Consider the following 20,881-nt stretch of genomic DNA (forward strand, 5'->3'; position numbering starts at 1 on the left):
TATGGATTCCATGTGAAGTAATAACAGGTAACAGTCCATAACTCAGGCCTGACTGGTCTCTGAAATTTTCATTCATCTGTGAACTTTAGCATGTCTTACAAAGCTGGGCCACATTCTCCTCGAAGTCAGCAGAGATTGCAAGGTATGCACCTTCTAGAATCCCTAAGCTCACCTGTAAAACAGGAAGGCCTGAGAGATTTCAGGGATCATTTCTTGACATTCATAGGCTATCTCTACATCCTAGTTACACTATGTTTCCTGGGCCTCTAGAGAAAAAGAATGAAAGGCTTTTAGCCACCATCTAAAATTTCCCTGATCTACGCAGACTTCTGATGTAGTCACATAAAAACCAGCAGAGAAACCAGGATAGGGGAGGAAAATGAAAGAAAAGATAGCTACATTATAAATGTAAAATTATTTCGGATTTTGAAAAGAAATTTTATAACAGCGTAAAAAAGTGATACCATCTGTGTTCAGAGTGAATATCATATTTATTTCCAAGGAAAAGGACAAATTTATATTTAAAAAAATCTCGAGGCCACACTGACTGATGTGTTAGTGATACTTAATATGCTACTGGTGAAGCCAAATTTTAACTGATTTTAGACTACAGAAGCATCAGGAACATCAAACAACATTTATCTGAAGCTTTGTAAAGCAAAAAGCAGTATTTTTCAAAAAATGTAGTATAATTGTAAAGCTATTTTAGAGGAGAATACTACCTGTCACTGGGCATCTGTGGTTATTAAACTGTTCCCAACATGTCATCTTTTGCAACTCTGGCTTATGAAGACAGAAAATAATTAGGGTTTTTTTTATCAGAGTTCCCAAGTAATTCATCTTGCAAATATCTAGATTTCCTGGTCTTGTGCCTTGTGTTCAGTGACAGTGCTACAGATGGTCTGGGTAACCTCACAGACAATCTTCTAACTGAGATCTTATCCTGATTCTTCAGATTTCTTCCCAAGGCACATGCTAATTGTTTTTTATGACTGCCTTTCAATATTTTCTAGTAGACAGACAACATCCTGCATTAAGTTGATTGCATTAAAAATGAAACTGAAGATTAATTTTCCTTGTTTTTTAGTTTTTTCCTTGTTTTTTAAGTTTTAAGATGAAATGATGAAACCTTAGACATTAGTAGTAATGGACATTATAAACAAGAAGAAAAATGCTGAATGTACATCCAATTAAAATAAACAAATGTATTTAATTAAAAAAAATCACAAAGCCCAACAAGGCATATAGGCAAAGAGAAATACCAACAGCTGTTGAGGAGGACTCATAATTGTAAACTGAACTGAGAGGGAAGGATTGAGGGAATATTAGGGTAAACTCCAAGACTAGTGTTTAATGCTCATCATCATCTTCCTTTTGCAATGTTGAAATAAACATTGTGAAGAAGGAAGATCTCATTAGTCAGTGGATATTCTGCTCTTGTCAGTACCTGACCTTCAAATTTGGTCTGCATGGTCATGCACTAGTTCAGAGAGCTGCACAGGATTTTGGTTTGCTGGTATGAAAGCACAATTGGACAGTCCCTTGGCAAAACCATGGACATTCTTATGTTGCTCCAAACAGTATTCCCTCAAGGGGTGCTACAGAACTTTCACTGGTAAAGCACTAATACTGTCAAAATCAATCTTAGTGTTATCCAAAAGGCCATCTTCCTCTGAGACAAAAATAAGTTGAGGAGATGAATATGTAAATCACCTTATTAGTAACATACTAGTTATAGTGAACATCCCCAAAATATATACAAGTAGTTAATAAAAATATTACTATAGTTTTTCTGGGATATTCAGAGTTTCAGCTTGGACATACCATCAGTTTTACATCTTTCATAGCACAGAAACTTTATCTCCAACAGGAACCACCTTCTAGGTTTAGTCTGCCAACCTAGCTGCACAATGTATTTTTTTCATAGTCTCTTTGTGAGGAACAGATTTTAAATGATTTCATGAGTAAGCCTATGTTGTGCACATGACTGGAAACATAGATTCCCTCAGCAATTTCCATCAAAATGCAAGGAATCACTGCTTTCTCACCCAGTTCCTGTGTAATTACCAATTCATTTGGCATCATTGTAATAATTATCACAGTAATTAAAATACTGGAATTTGTATGAAGACCACAAATCCATATACTGAATCCTATAAAATTATCAACAGTTCAAATGAAACATACCAGACAAGCTAGTTTCCAGGTAATACTGTGTTTTGAAAATTCTCATGATACCATAACAATATAAATATATTTTCCAAGAGAGGAAGACATCACTTTTTAAAATACCAATTGAATACTATGTAAAAATGTATATGAAATAAAAAAAAAAAAACTCTGCTTGGTGTCTAGAAACTCTTGCTTATGTCCTTAAAAATCATTAAAATTATTAATTATATTCTGAAAGATGAACAGGTCATACTTTGCACCTCAAATCATCAAAATTAGGAAGCCAGTCTCCATCCATTTCCTTGTATAGGCAATGGAGAGAGCTTGTCCCCTGTGAGAATTCCTAACAGTTCTCTGAGATATACTCTGAAAGAATCTCTCCTACATTTGCAGTTGCACAGAACATATGGAAACTGTCCTACTAAAGCAGGAACTATAAGTAGTAATTTTGTCATCAGATAGAATAGCCCACTTGCCTGTTTCCAGATAAGTAAATCCCTCAGCAGTATGTTATGGAGAAATCACTGGCAGTGATAATTTTTAATTATTGCCTTATTTCACTTTTATCTGCAACCATGTTGCACAATTATATTTCACTGAGAGGGTGTAGATGGGACACTACTGCTATTACTACTGTAACTGCTCTTCAGGAGCTCATTAGCTCCAGGTGCAAGGAAAACCAATCTCAAAGCCCAGTTTGTGACCCATGGAAGACTGGTATTATCCGGACCCGTAGCTTCAGAAAAAGTTAATTTCAATGCGATCCCTCCAGCCCTTCAGATCCTGTGTTCCACTGGACCTGAGAATCAGGACTTTTATATAAAACTGAAGATATACTTGAAGAAGTGTTGGGGTTTAGGATTCTTCCTTTTGTTTCTTTCTCTCAGGGAATTTTCTCCCACACGTGTTTGCAGGAGACAATAACGACCGGGTACTTAAGAGAGACAAAAGAAGCTGCCAAGCTCAGGGGTGGAGGGCACTTAGCTGCACTCCTCTTATCTGAGGGTTCCTCTCATAGGGTGGAGATGCTGCAGGAATTGCGCTGGGAAAAAAGGGGCTGGGGCAGCTGCTAGCTCCTTCTTGCTCACTCAGCATGTGGAAGGGAAGGAGATTGTAGTCACTGTGGGAAGAATTCACCACCACTGAGGGGTTCTGTCTCGTGTTGCCTTCTACGGTGAGTGAAGCTCTGCTCATAAGAGCGGCCCTTGCACTGGGACCTTATTAACACCCTACCTCACCAAACAAAGGACTCCTCACCATCTGCTACAGCTGTGGAATTTCTGCTTCCTCTTCCCTGCCGCCCCGGGTGAGCCCGCCCTGCTGCTGCGAGGCTCCTGCTGCAGCACATTTCCACCATTCAGCCCGGCTGCCGTGACCGCATGCTCCCTTAGCTCCCGCCACAGCGCCCCCTGCAGGAGCGGGGGAATCACCGCACCTGCCACGCCCACCGGGAGCCAGCAGCGCCCCTGCTGGCCGTGCCCGGAACTGCACCAACGGGGAAAGCGCCTGCGGCCGGGAAGGCTGGGACTGGGTTTGGGTTCTGTTTGGTGTCAATGCCAGAGCTGCTGTTGTTTGTTTGTTTTATCACACATACTAATAAAGAACTGTTATTCCTATTCTTATATCTTTGCCTGAGAGCCCCTCAATTTCAAAGTTATAGTAACTTGGAGGGAAAGGGGTTATATTTTCCATCCCAAGGGAGGCTCCTGCTTTCCTTTGCAGACATCTGTCTTTCAAACCAAGACAAGAGGAAATACTTTCTCACAATCTAGGAAACCAAAGTAAGAGCTCTTCACTCTTTGCAAATGTTTAAAAATAATTCAGACCTAAATTACTGTTTGGGTCAAGTTATTTTGCACAGGAGCTCTCCAGCTCTATATGGCTAATGCTTTTCAAATACAGCTGCTTTTGAATCTGAATTGATTATGACTGGATATGTTCCTTATCCAAGTTAAAACATTTTAATGCTTCATTTTTGCTTAGAGAAGGAAATAAAAAAGAGTTACAGCAATAAAAATAATTAGTGGAAAATTTCAGATATCTATAACCTAGAAAAGATGAAGCCATTTTGAAATTAGGGAAGTATGAGACCTGACAAGATAATGGGGATAGATATTCTCACCACCTACACAACAGGAGATGAGGATGGAGTGGCTGATAGCAGAAATACTGAAATATATTTTGTACCATGTTTGCTTTCCTTCTAAGTTAGTAAAATCATCACAAAAATAGAAGAATACTTATAGCAGATAGGTAAGCAAGACTGAAGTATGACGATGAGAAAAAATAATTAGGTTCAAACTGCCCTTTATGGATCAGAAATAGACAATTTGATTAGGAGTTTTTTTTCTTTAGACTGTATTTATTCATTGCATATATATTGACTTCTCTGATTATGTTGAAGGGCTGTAAAGAAGAAGCAAACAATAAAAATATAAATTGTGAGTTCTTTGGAAGCTATTTGTTGGGGGGATGCTGTGCCATTCAGGAAGAAAGTTACACTTTGGAAGAAGCGTTAATTAGCTTTTTCTATTACTCACCTGAGATCATTCTGTCTAACTCACTAAATACATATTGCCTTGCCTACAATCTACAAAGCTTCTTTCCTGTACCTGGTCCATTAATTTCTGTTAAGGATTGGGACTGGGTTTTTTTCATTAACTGCATGAGGGGTCCCAAATCTGTTATTCAGGTTTTTCAGGAGGAAAAGCTATTTTCCTTTGTCAACGTTGCCAACAAACCTACTCACACACACAAACTCAGGCCTGAGTGTGTTTCTGGGAGAAGTCTGTCTACTCTTTCCTAAATTATTCAAGAATGTCTTAGTTCTGTTTCTGGCAGCTGCTTAGAGGGTGACCCCTTCATATTCCTGGCCTGCAGCATAAGCAAGTACAGGAGAAGAAGGAAGCTTAAAGGAGCATTTTTTAATCTTGGTGAAAGAGCACTAGACCCTGATGGAAGAGGCAATAAAGGACTTAACTGCAGGATTTCTATCTCATAATAGGATAAAATGAGATATTCTCTACTAGTTAAGATATTCTCAAATAGATACTACCTTGTCTAGTAGTAAAATCTTAGACACTATTCCATACACCTGAAACAAGAACTATTATTGCAGAAAATCCTCTAGACATGGAAAACTGAGGAAATAATTACTTAAGTTTAGATACGACTTTGAGGGAAAGGATTATACACACTTCAGTGAAGTTTTTGACTACACATTTCTGTCTGGAAAATAAACTATGTTTTGCTTTTCTCAACAACACACATTTGTTTATTTTCCTCTTTGCACTTTCACATCTAGAGGTTATTTTTCTTGGATATTTTTTGAAATGAAACTAATATTTTGCAAAAGAAATTCCCAGTTTTCTAAGGATTTTCATTTCTTGATGAAGTCAGTCATACTGGATATGTTACATAATAAATGGCAATGCTGTGACAAGAAGATGTAATCAGGGTCAAACAATCATGTCTAAGTTCATACATGCACATAAATATACGCATTAATAATATTTACTTGCATACATAAACAAAGCTTTTTTAAAGTAGTGTGCTTATTGAATTGCACATTGAATCTGAACTTGCAAGTGTGATGCAAACAATGGATCAAAACTCTGCTTGAAAATACATAATGGAGGGAAAGAAATAAGCCGAGCCTAGAAAAAAAATCCTGCTATTTTAATTATTATATAAGACATAAATTGGGACTTAGATTATGCTCTACACATTGATTCAAGATAGCCTGAAACTAAAGTTTTTGAGATTTAATTTTCTGTTGCTATTAATGAATATTACAACAGTAGCTGCCCCCTGTGGCTTGGTATAAAAAGCAGTGTATATACCTAGCACAACATTTGCAGACCTCCTCAGTTTTCTGTTTTTAATGTGATGAAAAATTGTACAAGTAACAAAGGAAAATGTCATGGTAACTAAAACATTTCCTATACATGTATTTTAGAGGGAAGCTAAATCAAAGGTCTTCAAAGAATTACTAGGGTTCTTTCTAGGAGGTTATTGACAAATATGTAGTTTGTCTTCTGAGTTTGTGCCTCTTTCACAGATTGGTGTATTTGTGATCCCACAGGCAGGAATAAGTGTCTGTAATTCATTTCTCCTTGTTAACTAGTGTGCTTTTGTGTGTAGGATGATTGACAGCAAACTCGGCTTAGTCCCAACGGATGAGCTTGTTAGCAAAACCCTAGCATCCTATCTCTAATAAAGCATATCAGCAGTACATTTTGTCCTATCTATTAGCCTCTCTGTTTCTTTTTTGTGAAAAGCTGAGTGTCCCTTTGAAGCAATGACAAATAAACCCCTGAACTGAAGTGCTAGGCTGCCTTATGGACAGCTGGATAGTAAATGTCACACCGTGTATAGAATGCCTATTATCAGAGTGAGCCATTTGTTCCATTCCTTTCAGTATCTTAATGTAATACAAAATTGCTAAATCAAGCCCCATGTCTGTGACAGAACATAATTAATGAGAAAGCAGGAGCCAATTCAACACTCTTTATTGGGACCTAATTGGCTCAGGCAACAGAGTTGTCACTCAACAAGAGACTTCCTTTAAAGCAATTTTGTTCTTGGTTGTATTACAGAGCCTATTAAATTGTCCCCTCCTTGATCACACAAAGAAGTATCTGCATGCAATAATTAGCTTTTCCAAGGGGATTTTTTTTAACTCTTTCAATAATAGCACATTTTCAAGCACTGCCGGAGGAAACACAGCACAGGGATATGTGCAGCCTCTGGACTGAATAATTGTAATACATGCATTTTGGGAAAGCCTGTGAGGATTGCATCAAAGCTCTGGCCATAATGGGGTGGCCTGATTTCAGAGAAGGTTGCAGGTCAAGCTGGGCACCTGATATTGCACTCTGTGCAAACTGTTCAGCTAAAGGAGCAAGTGAAAATGTAGAGGTATGGATTGTTTAACTGAGTGCCTGCTTTCTGAACAAAATATTAAGCCACCATGAGGAATGAGAGGTCCTATTTCCCATGCCAGTATCTGCAGATTCTAATACCACCATCAGCAGCCATTTATTTCGAGTAAGAATCAAAGCCTGGGAATCTTTTTTCAGTAATTATCCATCAGAATTTCCTGCTTCCTGGGCTTTGTGTCTTAATCAGTAGATTATGGGGGCATAAACTGGGAAGTCTGTTAGTTTTAAGAGAGATTACTTTTCTGTGACCCAAAGAACAAATTGGAGTCACACTTTGGAGTTAAGCAATACATAAATCATACCTGAGGAAGAAGGAATTCTAGAACCTGGTTCTGTAACCTCCAAAAGCATAGATTTCTACAACTACTCAAAAGGCACAAAATACTCAAACACAAAATATATCACTGATTGAAGTTCAGTGACTTAACCACCATCAAAAATGTTCAGAAATGTTCACTATGTCTTTAGAAAAATTGAACATATTTTCCAGAAAATTTCAGCTGCAGCTACTAAGCCTCGTAAGAACTTATTTGAAAACCAGACAACAAAATGGGAGGGATCCTGAATCTGTTGAATATCTCTGTGTTTAGAAAGGCTTATCATAAGTTGAACTTCACATTTTCTGTTCAGTTTGGATTTAAAGATAGTATTGAAGTGGAGGACATGGCCCATGTTTTTTCTCAAAACTGTCACATAACATCCTGCATAACATATTAATAGATATGTAAATTGCTATATTAGTTGTTAGTCCTGGAGAAAGCTAAGTACAAGAAATCAGTGTATTTGGAGTTTAGCAATCAGGACATTTTAGTTCTTCCCTCTTATGTCTCCCAAAGACTAGAATGATGTGACTAATCATATATAATAGTGTATTATCACTTCTTTTTTTCTTCAGTGTAAAAATCCCAGGGATTTCAAAGGGAATTACAAATACAGAATTAAAAGAATGCAAGGTGCTGTTTTTTCCCAAAGAAATGTGTGTTTAATGTTTAATGTTTTATCTGCAGTTATATTAAGCAATTGTGATGAACATGTTTTGATTTGTACATTTTATGCAGCTTTTTTAGTGGTAGGAGTTCATTTACACCTGCTCTAATATGCAAACTACAACATAGCCACTGCTTTGAAGGCTCAGATAGAAGACAATACATGAATATATTACAAAACCATTTTTTTCAAATTTAATAATGTGCAAGATAAGAGCCTAAATGCAAATGCTAATCAGCAATGTCCTTTCACAGGTGATTCATGAAGTCTCTGAAGCCATATAATCTGAGTTTTATTAGCTTATTCTAGCAACAAGTAAAAATGATAACAAAGACTTACAAAATCTAATTTTCTTTAATTAATCACATTCAATCAATATTATAAAAATAATATTGTATATTATGATTAATTCTACATGGTATAGAATACTAATGGGTACTGAAGAATTAAAAAAATTACAGCTTGGGCATCTACTGAGAAGAATTTGACAAGTCAAATTAGAATGTTAAAAAATAAACATTTAAATTGAAATATTTTACCAAACAAATACTATGTGGAAAAATAGTCATGGAAAAGATATTTTGGGAATATATTCAAAACAGCACTGATTGAAATATTTTGTCTAATGAAACAGTTCTCTGGTGTTTAATTTTCATTCAAAAAGTACTTGAGCTCCTAAGTGAATTGCCAAGCTTCTGTAGTTTTGGGCATCATAACTGTATAACATGAGTTGGATGCCATGCTGTTTGAATATAACACAAGACCAAAAGGCTGTTTCTCATTTCAGAAAATCCTGGGATCCAGATATTAGTAACAGTCTCCTGACAACACATAGGCTCAAGTTAGATATCTCCGCATGTCTGTGCTTGAAAGGTCATTGTCACTGATGACATAAAAATGAGGTCTAATCAAGAGAGAAATATGACATCATTTGGTTGTCAGTGCAAACAGAACTAGGATGTGTGATTCCAGGACTGGTGGTTATTAATACTTCAGCAACTGAAAAAAGACAATCCTTATTAGTATTGTGTCTCTATTTAATGCATAAGGACAACATCTAGCATCTACATTAGCTGACGGTGGCTAAGAATAGACAAGAATTAGATGTGTGTTTTTGTGAATTATATAAACAAAGTTATTATGATGCATAAAAACCCATTGTTTAGGTCTGTAAGTTTTTCCTCCTTACATATGCGAGGACCTCACAACAGATGTCTCAATAAGGACTGGTTCACATAGTGGCTTTGAACTGTTTCCTTGTTTTGATAAACAAAGCATTGTTGTAATTAGTAAATTGGGCAAAAATGTCTGAGTCAGGACAGAAATCCTTCCATCATTTTTTGAGTCCAGTATTATCCTGTAATAGTCCACAATGTTACCCTAGGAAAATGATGACAAATTCCTCAGCATACAGTTTTCCAGAATATTAAGAAAATGTCGTCTTTTTCATGTAAATACTGTCTTCTTTCTTCATTTCATATTAATACTTGTCCTGGTATCTTGGTCCCCAGTTGCATAATTTTACATAGGTCATTATATTTCAGAAACAAAAATATTGAAGACTCTAAGTAGTCTTGGATTTCCAGGCACTAACTCTGAGGGAGTCTGCAACCTCTGAATCTGTCATGTAACCAGACTTTTTTTCAGCACAAAGTATGATTAAAAGTAATAACACATGTCATACCACTGTGGCAATGCCAACACAGAGGATGCGTTTCTACAGAACAGATGGTACTTGCAATGCTAAGAAGTCTATTCTCTTCATTTTACCTCATTGTTGCTTGGCTTCTGTGCCTTCTCACACACGTCACACATTTGAAAGTGTGCACAATGTCCTCTTTCTAAAGGGCATGAGCATATGAACTCATATAAACAAGATCAGAATGCAGATTAATTTATCTCAAGCATAATATTCAATATAGATTTAAAACCAATAATATTTTAGCAGCTGAACCCTATAGCTATTATTTTAACATCTGAGGAATTTATAATTTTGCAAAACTGGGAAAGGTAGTACTCATTAAAAAAACCTAGCAGGAATCAGTTCACCTACTATGTACAGATACTAGTGTGAAATGTAGCAGTTTCAAGAAGTGCTGAGTCAACTACATTACAATTTAAGACTGAGCATTATGAAGAATAATTTAAACAACAAAAGAGGTGTGAGGCATGCAGAATTCTGTCAGACCTTCATCCAAAATTGATACTCTTGTGAAAAAATCGTGGGACAAAATGACTGTAAGAGTTTTTTAAATACCATTCACAAATTGGCATATCTGGTATTTCAGTAACTGAGAGTAAGATAGCAAGGCAAGAAGTTACACCTATAAGGAACCTAAGGAAATAGCATTATATATTATATAATCAGCAAAATATCTTCAAGGCCTTCAATTTCCTTTGGAGATATGTAAAACCTCCAAATTCATGTTTTTGCAGATTTTGCAGACCACAAACTGAGGAAGAAAATCTTCAATGTGTACAGAGGGAAGGTACTGTTCTGGGTTATGACTCAGTAAGTCTGTGTTCTGCTCCAGCAGTTCTGCTTGTTTATTTCTCAGCACCCAAAGTGATGTTCAGTCCATGAGTCTAATACTCTCAGATATTGTATGAAGAATCAGAAAGAGCTGGAACTTCTTCAGGGAGCAAGCAGCAATGGTCTGCCGTGTACACGCCAAAATTAGGTCTGTTACGGAGTGAGTCTGTATATGGTGTAATAATAAAATGTGATTCCTTTCTTGATCAGCAAGGGTGTGAATAATGGCTCTGAAAGCCAGTTTATGCATACTTTTGGCAGACTGAAAATTACACAAATGATCTGAAAATAGGGCAAAATTAACTGCCGTGATCTATCTGTGTGTTATCTGAAAAATTCTGACAGCCTGCTTAATCCTCTTCTATGGCTGCCTGTGGGGTCCCCTGTACTAAGAGATATGTGATATTCAGCCTGAATAAGTCTTGGAAAAATGCTAGCATATGTAGCATCTATATTTTAATGTCATCTTCAACATTCTCCGTAATTTTTTCTGCAATCAGTCTTGTCTAAAGAGACCTGTTATAATAAAGTGGTCAGCCTGTTACATCTGTTTATCTTGATGGCTAGACAGAGAAAGCCTGTTACATCTGCTTATCTGATGGCTAGACAGAGAATATTATTAACTGTATGGTATATGATAGAGTTTTCACAAAGGCTGGTACAGCATCGTGACTCGCAAATTATCCAAATATTTTCCGTCATTTTTTTTCCCTGCTAATTGACTTCGTTTTCTTTCTCTTTGACTCATATTCTCAGGAAGAAAACATCTTGTAAAGCACTGGCCTTTATTGTATTATGTCTGAAATATAGGCAGGACACAAAAAGTGGGCAAAAAAAATGATTCTGCCCTTTTTTATCTACTCACTCAAGGGATCTTGACTTTTTTAACTTTGCTTCTGTTGCAAAGGCAAGACTTGCTAAGAGAATAAATAGCAATTTGTATGAATATATCAGGGTAAAAGAATAACTTCTTGTTCGTCTCAAGCCCTTGGATCATTCAAAGTTACAACAGCAGAAATCCTTGAGGTTTACTATGGTCTACCGCAGTGTTGAACCTATATATTACAAGTTATGATCCCTGTAAACAGAAGGCACTTTGTCATGTTCCCCCCCCATTTTTTTTTCTTACCGTGACATTCTAAACAGACTTCTGTGATCTCTTGGCAAATTCAGCGCATTATTGGTGATCTCTTTCTGGTAGACACTTCCTGTCAGCCCAGGGAACAAAAAAAAGAAAAAAAGATTATGAGGAACATGAATAAAACTCCTTCAAAAGCTGACATAGGCATTGACTTGGGTTAAAGTTCTTCACACAGCTCATCAGTGGGGAAGAAAATGACGTAAGCATTGCACTTCTTTCGACCTTTGGGTACATTTTTCATTTTGGCTAGGAATTCTATGTGAAAAGTGTTTTATCATCTCAACAGTTTTTAAAATAACTATAAAAACAGTTCGCCCTCAGACAACACATAAGGCTTTATTTGGGAAAGAGAATTAGTACGATAAAGCTGACAGTCACTCTTTATTCAGGAGAGATTCAGCAAGCTGTTACTACTTCTGTTTTGAACAAGAAACATTAAAAAATTGTTATTTCACTGAAATACAAAGTTACAAGGTAGACATTGAAGAGTAAGGAGTTTCTATGGTGCTAAGAAGTGAATGTGAGCATATCCGTGTGCAAATCACCTGGGAAAAGACAAACAAAGTCAGAGAAACAGTCAAAATGCCATAGAGACAAAAAGGTAAAATGACCCCGAAGAAAGACTGAAAATGCCTCTGAGGAGAGGAATCCTGGGAAAATGCTGAGAAGTGTGAGAAGACAAATTGTCTCCAGCTATTTGATTCATGCTGTGTTCTTAGAAAGAAGGTTTTGTGAATTCTTTGTAAATGAACATGGTCTATCAAATAATTTCTCTCTCCTCTAATGGAAATAGTTCAAAGCATTTCACTGGTTATGTGTTAATATCAAAGGGATGCAATTGCTATTTGATTCTGTATTGCTCTTCCAGATAAGCTACACATGAAACTGTTTCGTGAAAACAGCTTGAGGGTAGAGCCTCAGCTACTCCCACTTATACAGATATTTAAAAAGGAATTTACAAGATAAGACTTTGAACATTTCAATGTTCACTAAATGATATTTGTGCATGAAGATTTAATAAAGGGTGTGTAAATTTCCAGGCCAAACCCTCAAATAGTTGTGGATTGAGGAGCCATTGTGACAATAATTCATATGACATAAAGAAAAATGTTAGAAAATTATATTATTTCCTATAATTTCTGATTAATTTTTAGGAAAAAGCCCTCTGATTATGTATTTTTAAGAGGTTTAAGTTGCCTTAGAATTTCCACTAAAATTTATCACTTCTCCAGACAAGAGTAAAAAATAAATTGAATTGTAGAAAACAAATTTAAAAAAATCTCAGTCACAGCAATATTTTGATTTATATGGGAACAGAATCCCCAGACAGCCATCATGCTATATACAGATATGTATCTTATTATTCTGTATACATTACTGAGATTTATTGAGGTGATATATTTTCATATTTATTTTAAAAAACGATGCTATTTTATTAAAATTAATTAGATTTACTGTGCTATTAAATATGGAACATAGACCATTATATAATATCTTATAGCTAGAGTATTTTAGGTTCTCAGATGTGCTTAGTGAGCAATATAGCACATGGAATTTATGAAATAGCAAAGTTTAGCTGTATGTTTATAACAGAATCCTGTCGACCAACTTCTCATCCCATTCACTATGTTGACTGTTGAAGAAAGAAAATTATCTTCAACATTTTGTAAAATCCAGGCTCCTTATTAAGCACTATTACATGTGTGTGAATTAACTTGCTTTTGAATACTGAAAATTCTTCAAATGAAGAGTCTTAAGACACAGAGAAAAACTGAAGAACCTTAGTCCAGGACTTGAAACTGCTGTAATAAGAGCACCGAGAATTCCAAATGCTGTTATGTTCATTAGAGATGGGATTGAGAGATGTTTATAGTTTAGATAAAATAAGATCATATAATTAGTAGATAATGACTCTAATGTAGATGTGATGCACATATTATCAATGTCAAATACATAAAGTCTTACAAAAAATCAAGCAATTTTAGTAGTTCATTTTGCTAATGCAAGGCTAAAACATTTCCAAGTTTAATCAAGAAGCAGCCAAAACAATTAAATATTTTTTCAAATGTTGTGTCCTTCACATTTTTTCTATCTTAGCATTTGTGATAACTGAAACTGAAACCTGTGGATTTCTTGGTATTTCAGAGTATTAGTACAAAGAAGAACATGACTGTGTGATGACTAAGAAAATTTGTCATTTAATCAGGCAAAACTTTATATAAAGAAGAGAAACATCAAATTTTTGTAATTATACTGGATAGTCTATTCTTAAGTGTCTTAGTATAAATCAGGGTATTAAAAATACTTATATAATTTTAATGTGCTGTTATATTGACAATTATTATTTAAGCAGGCATTAGAACAAAAAGAATTCAGAAAATTCACAAGGAATAGGAAATATGTCCATATAAAATTGGTGATTAAGAAATCCACAAAGCCACTGAACTTCAGTTTCTCATTAATTTCTTACTCTGTTTCCCTCAAATAGTGCTTCTTTTATTTTATGTTGGCCACTCCTTTTATACACAGTGTCTTTATTGTCAAAATAAATTAAGTTTAGGATTTTAAATATCTCATTGACATGTAAAATTATTACAAAGATGTACTTCCAAATACCACTTAGGGACCCTGATGGCAAACACAATGGTCCAAATAAATATTATGGCATTACAGCATTGCCACTCCAAACTGCAAGGCACATAGTTTCCCATCTTTCTTAGCATGTATTAGCATTAGTATTAGTATTATTAATCTCAAAGACTTGTGGTTTGTTATAGTGTCTTTTTATCTACTTATAGACTTTAAATTAGAATTTTCAAAGTAGTAATTTTTTGTACCTTCTCATTTGAATGCATTGCATTCACAGACATTTGAAAAAGGACACAAGCCCTTTTCAACAACTTACATCAAAACCAGTATATGGCCGAGTAACTTTCAAATGAACCCTAGAATGACACATTTGTCAATGTCGCCTCTTGAGATACCAGTTTAGTCTTCCTCATACCACTAATTTACACAGCTATTATGACTTGAGACATGCAAATTAGCAGCCAAGAAAGAATGGAGATTAACTGCTGAGATTGCAAGTAATATCCTCTTAAAATTAATTAGTATTTTGGCTCAACTTTATTTTTAGGTTCAAAAAAGTCAAGATCAAAACGTTTACTGTCTTTTTTCAAGTGGAAGTCAATACTTGACATAAACAGCTAAATTCTCATAAAAGTTTGATTTCCTCTGAAAATCAGATCTCCTTGTTGTAATGCAACTTCATTGGGTGCTGATTTAATGGCAAATGAGCCATTTGAGCCATGAGCTTTTTGTCTCTTCCTTTTTCCTTTCATGTTAGGATTGCTTTTTCCCTTATTGGGAACTTGTGTCTATTGTCCTATTGTTTCTACCAGTATCTATTGTACTGCTTCTTGCATTTCTATGCATTTCCTACAATGAAGCCTAGTGGCATTTCAGAATTTTTCTAAAATAAAAATTAAGTAGTAGGTACCATCTTTCAAAAGTGCCTTATACAATCTAATTCAGACTTTGCCAAACTGTACATCAAGGGCTACGATCTGTGTTTACTTTTAAGAGATATTACATAGACTTTTAAGCAAATGCCAGGTGGAAAAGATGAAAGTATAAGATATAATATATAGTTTTATCATGAAGATTTTTTAACTTGATGAAAAAAGAAAAAGCATAGATCTTGAAGAGGAACAATTATGTTAGATGCTTGCTCTTACAGTATTACTATCATGTTGTGTGATGAAATCTTACCACTGAATCTTCAGTGGTTACTGCAGTGCAGTTTAGGAAACAACTGTCTAATCTACTCTAAGTCTTAGATCCTTATGTAATTTTCATTTCTCTGAGGACAACACTGTGTAAACATAGGTGAAATAACATCAGTAAAGTCTTCTGTGAAGTACTTAGTGCTTAGGGAATTAACAGAAAATTAGCTAATAATAGTGAAAGCAGAAGTCAGTGAAGAATCACAAGGTATTCAGAACAAAACTAGGGTTACATTCTGATAACTATTTTATTTCTAGATGTATGTATTATGAAATATTTTTATTTGAATCACTTTGAGGTAATACAGTTTACCTTGTTTCTCCTTTCTGATTGGCCCAGAATGGGTGACATTAACCCATCTTTTACTGATCAAATGACACTGCTTAAAAATCCCATCATTGATTGTGTGCCATCACTGAGGAGAACAGAAAAAAAATCATGTGGATGAGTCATAAAATAAAAGGCATATGTAAGAATGCTTCAATCAACCATCAACCATCATACTTTAATAGCATATTATTCTGTGTGTTATCTGGAAATGACTGAAGAAAAAATCCCATGAAGTAAACTGCCCACCATTTGACAAAAACATTTTCACCTTCTGATTGTGGAGATTAGTCAAAACTGCAAGAATAAATTGGCATGTGGGATTTATGCATCTGATAAAACAATATTTTATAACATTAGGAATGATAAATCATACAGATTTTCCAAGCTCAATTCTCCATAGTATTAAGCAGAATTACTGGACCCTCCCAAAACTTGATGCCAACTTTCATGGAAAAGCTTTCAAATTAGTTGATATTTATTCTTTTTTTTTTCTTTTGTGCTGCTTTTACAGACCATGAAATTATTTGTTGAGGGTTTTCTTTAAATACATGATTAAGTCATCTTTTCTGATCTTTTACCAGCATTATCGATGAATTCTGGAACAATCCTGTAACAACAAATTTACTGGATCTGCATGATGAATAGTAATAACATACTACAGAAAATGTCAGACTTTTTACAGACTTCCACTAAGTGGACAAAAACATTACGATTACAGTGGCTTTCATAAACTTGGCTATTTCAGCAAATAAGATTAAAAAATAGAGTCTAGTTGCTTCCTAAAGTCGTTCCTACTGCAAGTCCACCTGAAGGACACAGATCTTTTCTTTTTGGAGACTAGTGATGGCCCAAGTGAATGGCATGATGCCATTTCAGAGGGGGTTTAGGCTGGATACCAGCATAAGATGCTTCCCTCAGAGGGTGGCTGGGCACTGGATCAGGCTCCTGAGGGAAGGGGTCACAGCACCAGCCTGACAGAGTTCAAGAAGTGTTTGAACAGTGCTCTCAGGCACAGGGTGCGAGTCTTGGGGTGTCCTGTGCAGGGCCAGGAGTTGGACTCGATGATCCTTTTGGGTGCCTTCCAACTCAGAATATTTTATGGTTCAGTGATTCTATGAAAGATGCTGCACTGAAACACACAGGCAAAAATAAATTGAATCAGATGATTTACTAAAATACATTTAGAAGAGTCCTTGTCACAGTTCCCATTCCTGGGAATTTCAGGTTCTGAGACCTGTTGTGTTTTGTAATATGGCACCTCAATTTAAAAAGGAAAAAAAAATGTCCTTTCCGAAAACTGATTAGTAGAAAACACTGACACCCTAAGTTGAGAAATTCTTTCAACAATAAAAACTGAAGATTGCTCAAATAAGTGACCTGTATTTTCAAAGCATGCATTTTTGTTGAAAAAATTCTTACTATGCAGATAGAGAAGCAGGTTAAAATCAAAATATGGTAAATTTCAAAGCGGCTGTTCTGGAGTAGAAGGAGACAGATCTTTCTCTGCCAAGAAAAATGTGCAGTAGTCTATGCATCAGCTTTCACAGACCTTCCATCTCCATAAGAAAATTTCTGCAGACACCAGTTCAAACTCTGACCTAAATTTTGAGGGAGCTGTACTGAAATCCACCATGGAGCAATCCATGGATTTCTAACTGTTTGGAAGAACAATATATGGCCACTGTGTACTGTATGCAAATAGACTCCAGTTTCTGGCTCTGTAATCTGAGCTATTGAAAAATTAGTCATATTGCTCAAGAAAAATAGAATCCATGCTCACAGTTTGAGAGGATGTCAGTAACAGCTTGTCTTGAATTTCAATGCTGTTTGGACAAAGCCTTAAGCACTTTTCTGAAGCAAGCACAAAAAATTTTTGTTTCAATTTATAAAATTTTCTTTAAAAATCAAGCTGTCACTCAGTGACCCTAATCTTGAATTTAGCAATATAAGTGTCTTATAGGGAAGTTCCAGCTAAAAAGAAATCAATGTTCCAGTGTAATAGAGCTATTTCTAACTCCTGTTCCTACGATAAAATGCCATCTTTCTGATAGCCAGTCATCTCTATTACATCTGCTATCAAGAGCTAGAATTAACATCTTGCTGGGAATATCAAGTCAAGTCTTCACTGACACAAAGGTAAGCAGATCATACATTCTGGATAATATTTACCCACATTCAAACATGAATTTGGTTTATCTCTATTTGATTTCCTATTGGGTGTATTTTCTGTAAATACGTAGGTATTCTAGATACACTATGTAAAACCTTCTTGGCACAGCTTATATCTGAAAGGAACCTCATCATAAAGCCACTTTACAACCAACTAAACAAGATTTAGAAATCAGCAAGAACTTTTATCTTCCCCTTATTGGTCTACAAGATTATGAAATCTTAAACTTGGTCATAAGGTAGGAAAAAATGTTTCTGAAAATTAAGTGTACTGTAATGCTGACATGACATATTAATCACAAATCAAGAAGATTAATTTATTACTGAGTATTATGCATTATACAGGTATTGTCACCTAGAATTTGTGCACAGAACTAGAGTTAGAAAAATTGAATGAGAAATTTGAGGATATTTTGAGATTTTGTCAGATCTTTCATTCCATAGAAATCATGCAGACTCAGAATCTTAGAATAACCCAGGCTGGGAGGTGTCTCTGGAGGTCTTGTATTCCAGTCTTCTATGCAAAGCAGGGTCAACTTTGAAGTCAGAGATAAATTCTAAAGTAAATTTCCAGTTGAATTTTTAAATATATGCAAGCATGGACATGTCACAAAATCTCTGGCAACTTTGCATCCCATAATTCTGATGTGGCAGCTATCAGCCATTTCCATGAAAAGTAGCATTGAGTGATCTTATAAATGTTCACCTCCTCAGCTCAGTGAGTAGAAAGAAAAAAGAAAGACTGCTCTGACAGTGGAGAGCTCTCTGTGGACATAAAATTATTTTTCTTAGAAGTTACTCTTTTGGAATCTCCCCTGATACAGGAAATATACCTTTAACAGTTACCAAAAGCTCAAAACAGAAATGATGATTAAAAATGGACTATAGCTGCTGCTGATTTTAAGCTATGTTATATCAGAAATAGCTGTCCTCTGGTAAATTTCTGTAAGGGGAGTCAGCAATTAGATTATAGACTCTTTGAAATGCACAGAATTTAACAATCCAAATTATGTTTTTCTTTCTTTTTTAATTCTATATTCTCTAGGCTGCAGATGCCTTCCTTTATGAAAATCATGTCAACATCAAATAGGCCCTTTAGCCTTTCACTGTTCCCACTGTAAAATGAACTATAAGAGCTTATCCCCCTGGGCAAAACTGATTTAGCCTATGTGCTACCATAACAAGCACTTCTTCTCATCACCTGTTAAAAAATTGAAAATTATTCAATAAAAACACTTCGAAAAAGTCCACAGAAATGAAAGTTATTATTTCTTGTTTTCTTCAAATTTGATGCAGATGTAACTGCGGGAAACACCTCAGCTTCTTACTGAAAATTAACTGTGAATTCATGCCTAAATAGATGCTGCGATTTTCCTCTTTGGCCTCATATGACTGTCCCAAACTGCTCTTTTTAAAGCACACCTGTGTTGCAGTAATGATATATATTGTATATATAATTCAAAATGGGATCTGTAATAAAATACATTTAAACATCTGCCTTTGCACTTTGCTTGCACTGTTCTACTGCATCTCTTTACAAGCACTTTACAGAAAACATTCAAAATCACGTTGTACTAGTTCTGTCAATCACATAAATTATCTTTGGTTTCAATTTGAAAAATGTTGGTGCTGGACTCTGAGTCATTTTCTGTATCATCAGTAGAAATAAAATTAAAGGGAATGAAGCAGAATCATGAACAAAATTTAGCAAGAGCTATAAAGAAATAGTACCTACCCTTAGATATACTGCAATATTAGAATGCAAAATATCTTATTATAACACAGGTAAATGAGTCACACAAAACTGTAAGCTTATAACTGTAGTTGAAACTTAGAATCATGTGGATATATATCAAAGACTGTATGTATGTATGGTTACTAAGAAAGTCCAAAGGAGTAAGAGACTCCATTATATTTCTGATAATAATTTTTAAAATGAAAAATTGCAGAAAAGCAATTCCAAACTAATCTATTAGAGGAAAAGAAGGAAAACAAAGGTTGTTACTAACAAAAATTTCCAACAGAAAGCTTAAGCAAAATTTCCCTCTATACATAGCTTTCAGAAATATGCAAACAAAATTAGTCCAAAGCAGGTTTGACACATGAAGAAAATAATAAACCTCCAACATATATGTGTAGATTTGCTCTAGATTGATCACAGTCTCTACAGATGAAGAAAAATTAGGATAATCATGAAACATCAGCTGGAAATCCAACAGTGTTCTAACTTTTGTCTTCAACATATGCTTGTAAAGTGCTAGTACATTTTAGAGGAAAAGACAAACCATGATATTTAGGTCTTTATCCTGTATAAAAACTAATTTGGTTTAATAAAAATTCATTGCTTCTAGAACAGGATTTAAAAATAAATATATTCACATGCTACCCAATAAACTTAAAAAATGTTACCCTAGATTTTTTTTGGTTGTGATATTTGTAATCCTGTCTATATTTTCCCCTGCAAATGGCAGGCTAAAAGCCCAAACTTTTTTGCATTCATTTAAACATTTTGTAGCATTTGAAAATTGACAGACTGCAACTCACCTTGAATTTTTGTGATTATGAATCAAGGCAATACACTGTTTTATTGGCTAAGCTGATATAAGAAGGGATAGAATCACAGAAATTCTTCAGATTCTATGAGCCATTGTTAGACAGTCGCTGGGTAGAGTGCCTGTGTGGCACTATATTAAAGACTGAGGCTGGCTATATTTTACCTAAGCCAAGAAATGGAATGAAAGTATTAAAGGTAATCTGGCTACCAAGATGATTCCATCCATTACCTTTGAGAAAGGCACAACTGAAAAAAAGGTGTACTAG

At 35.3% G+C, this 20,881-nt stretch overlaps 1 long non-coding RNA gene across 1 annotated transcript in view; it reads left to right on the forward strand.

The window, feature by feature from the left end:
• The window catches only part of LOC139589989 (uncharacterized), a 109,456-nt gene that overhangs the window by 76,540 nt on the left and 12,035 nt on the right, over positions 1–20,881 (forward strand). The window contains exon 2 of the long non-coding RNA XR_011679178.1: positions 10,539–10,614. This is a non-coding gene — a long non-coding RNA (uncharacterized lncRNA). The remainder of the gene's footprint in view (positions 1–10,538; positions 10,615–20,881) is intronic.

The sequence above is a fragment of the Agelaius tricolor genome, unplaced genomic scaffold, assembly GCF_023055355.1.
Source record: "Agelaius tricolor isolate 1412-34295 unplaced genomic scaffold, bAgeTri1.0.p SCAF_5, whole genome shotgun sequence".
Lineage (NCBI taxonomy): Eukaryota > Metazoa > Chordata > Aves > Passeriformes > Icteridae > Agelaius > Agelaius tricolor.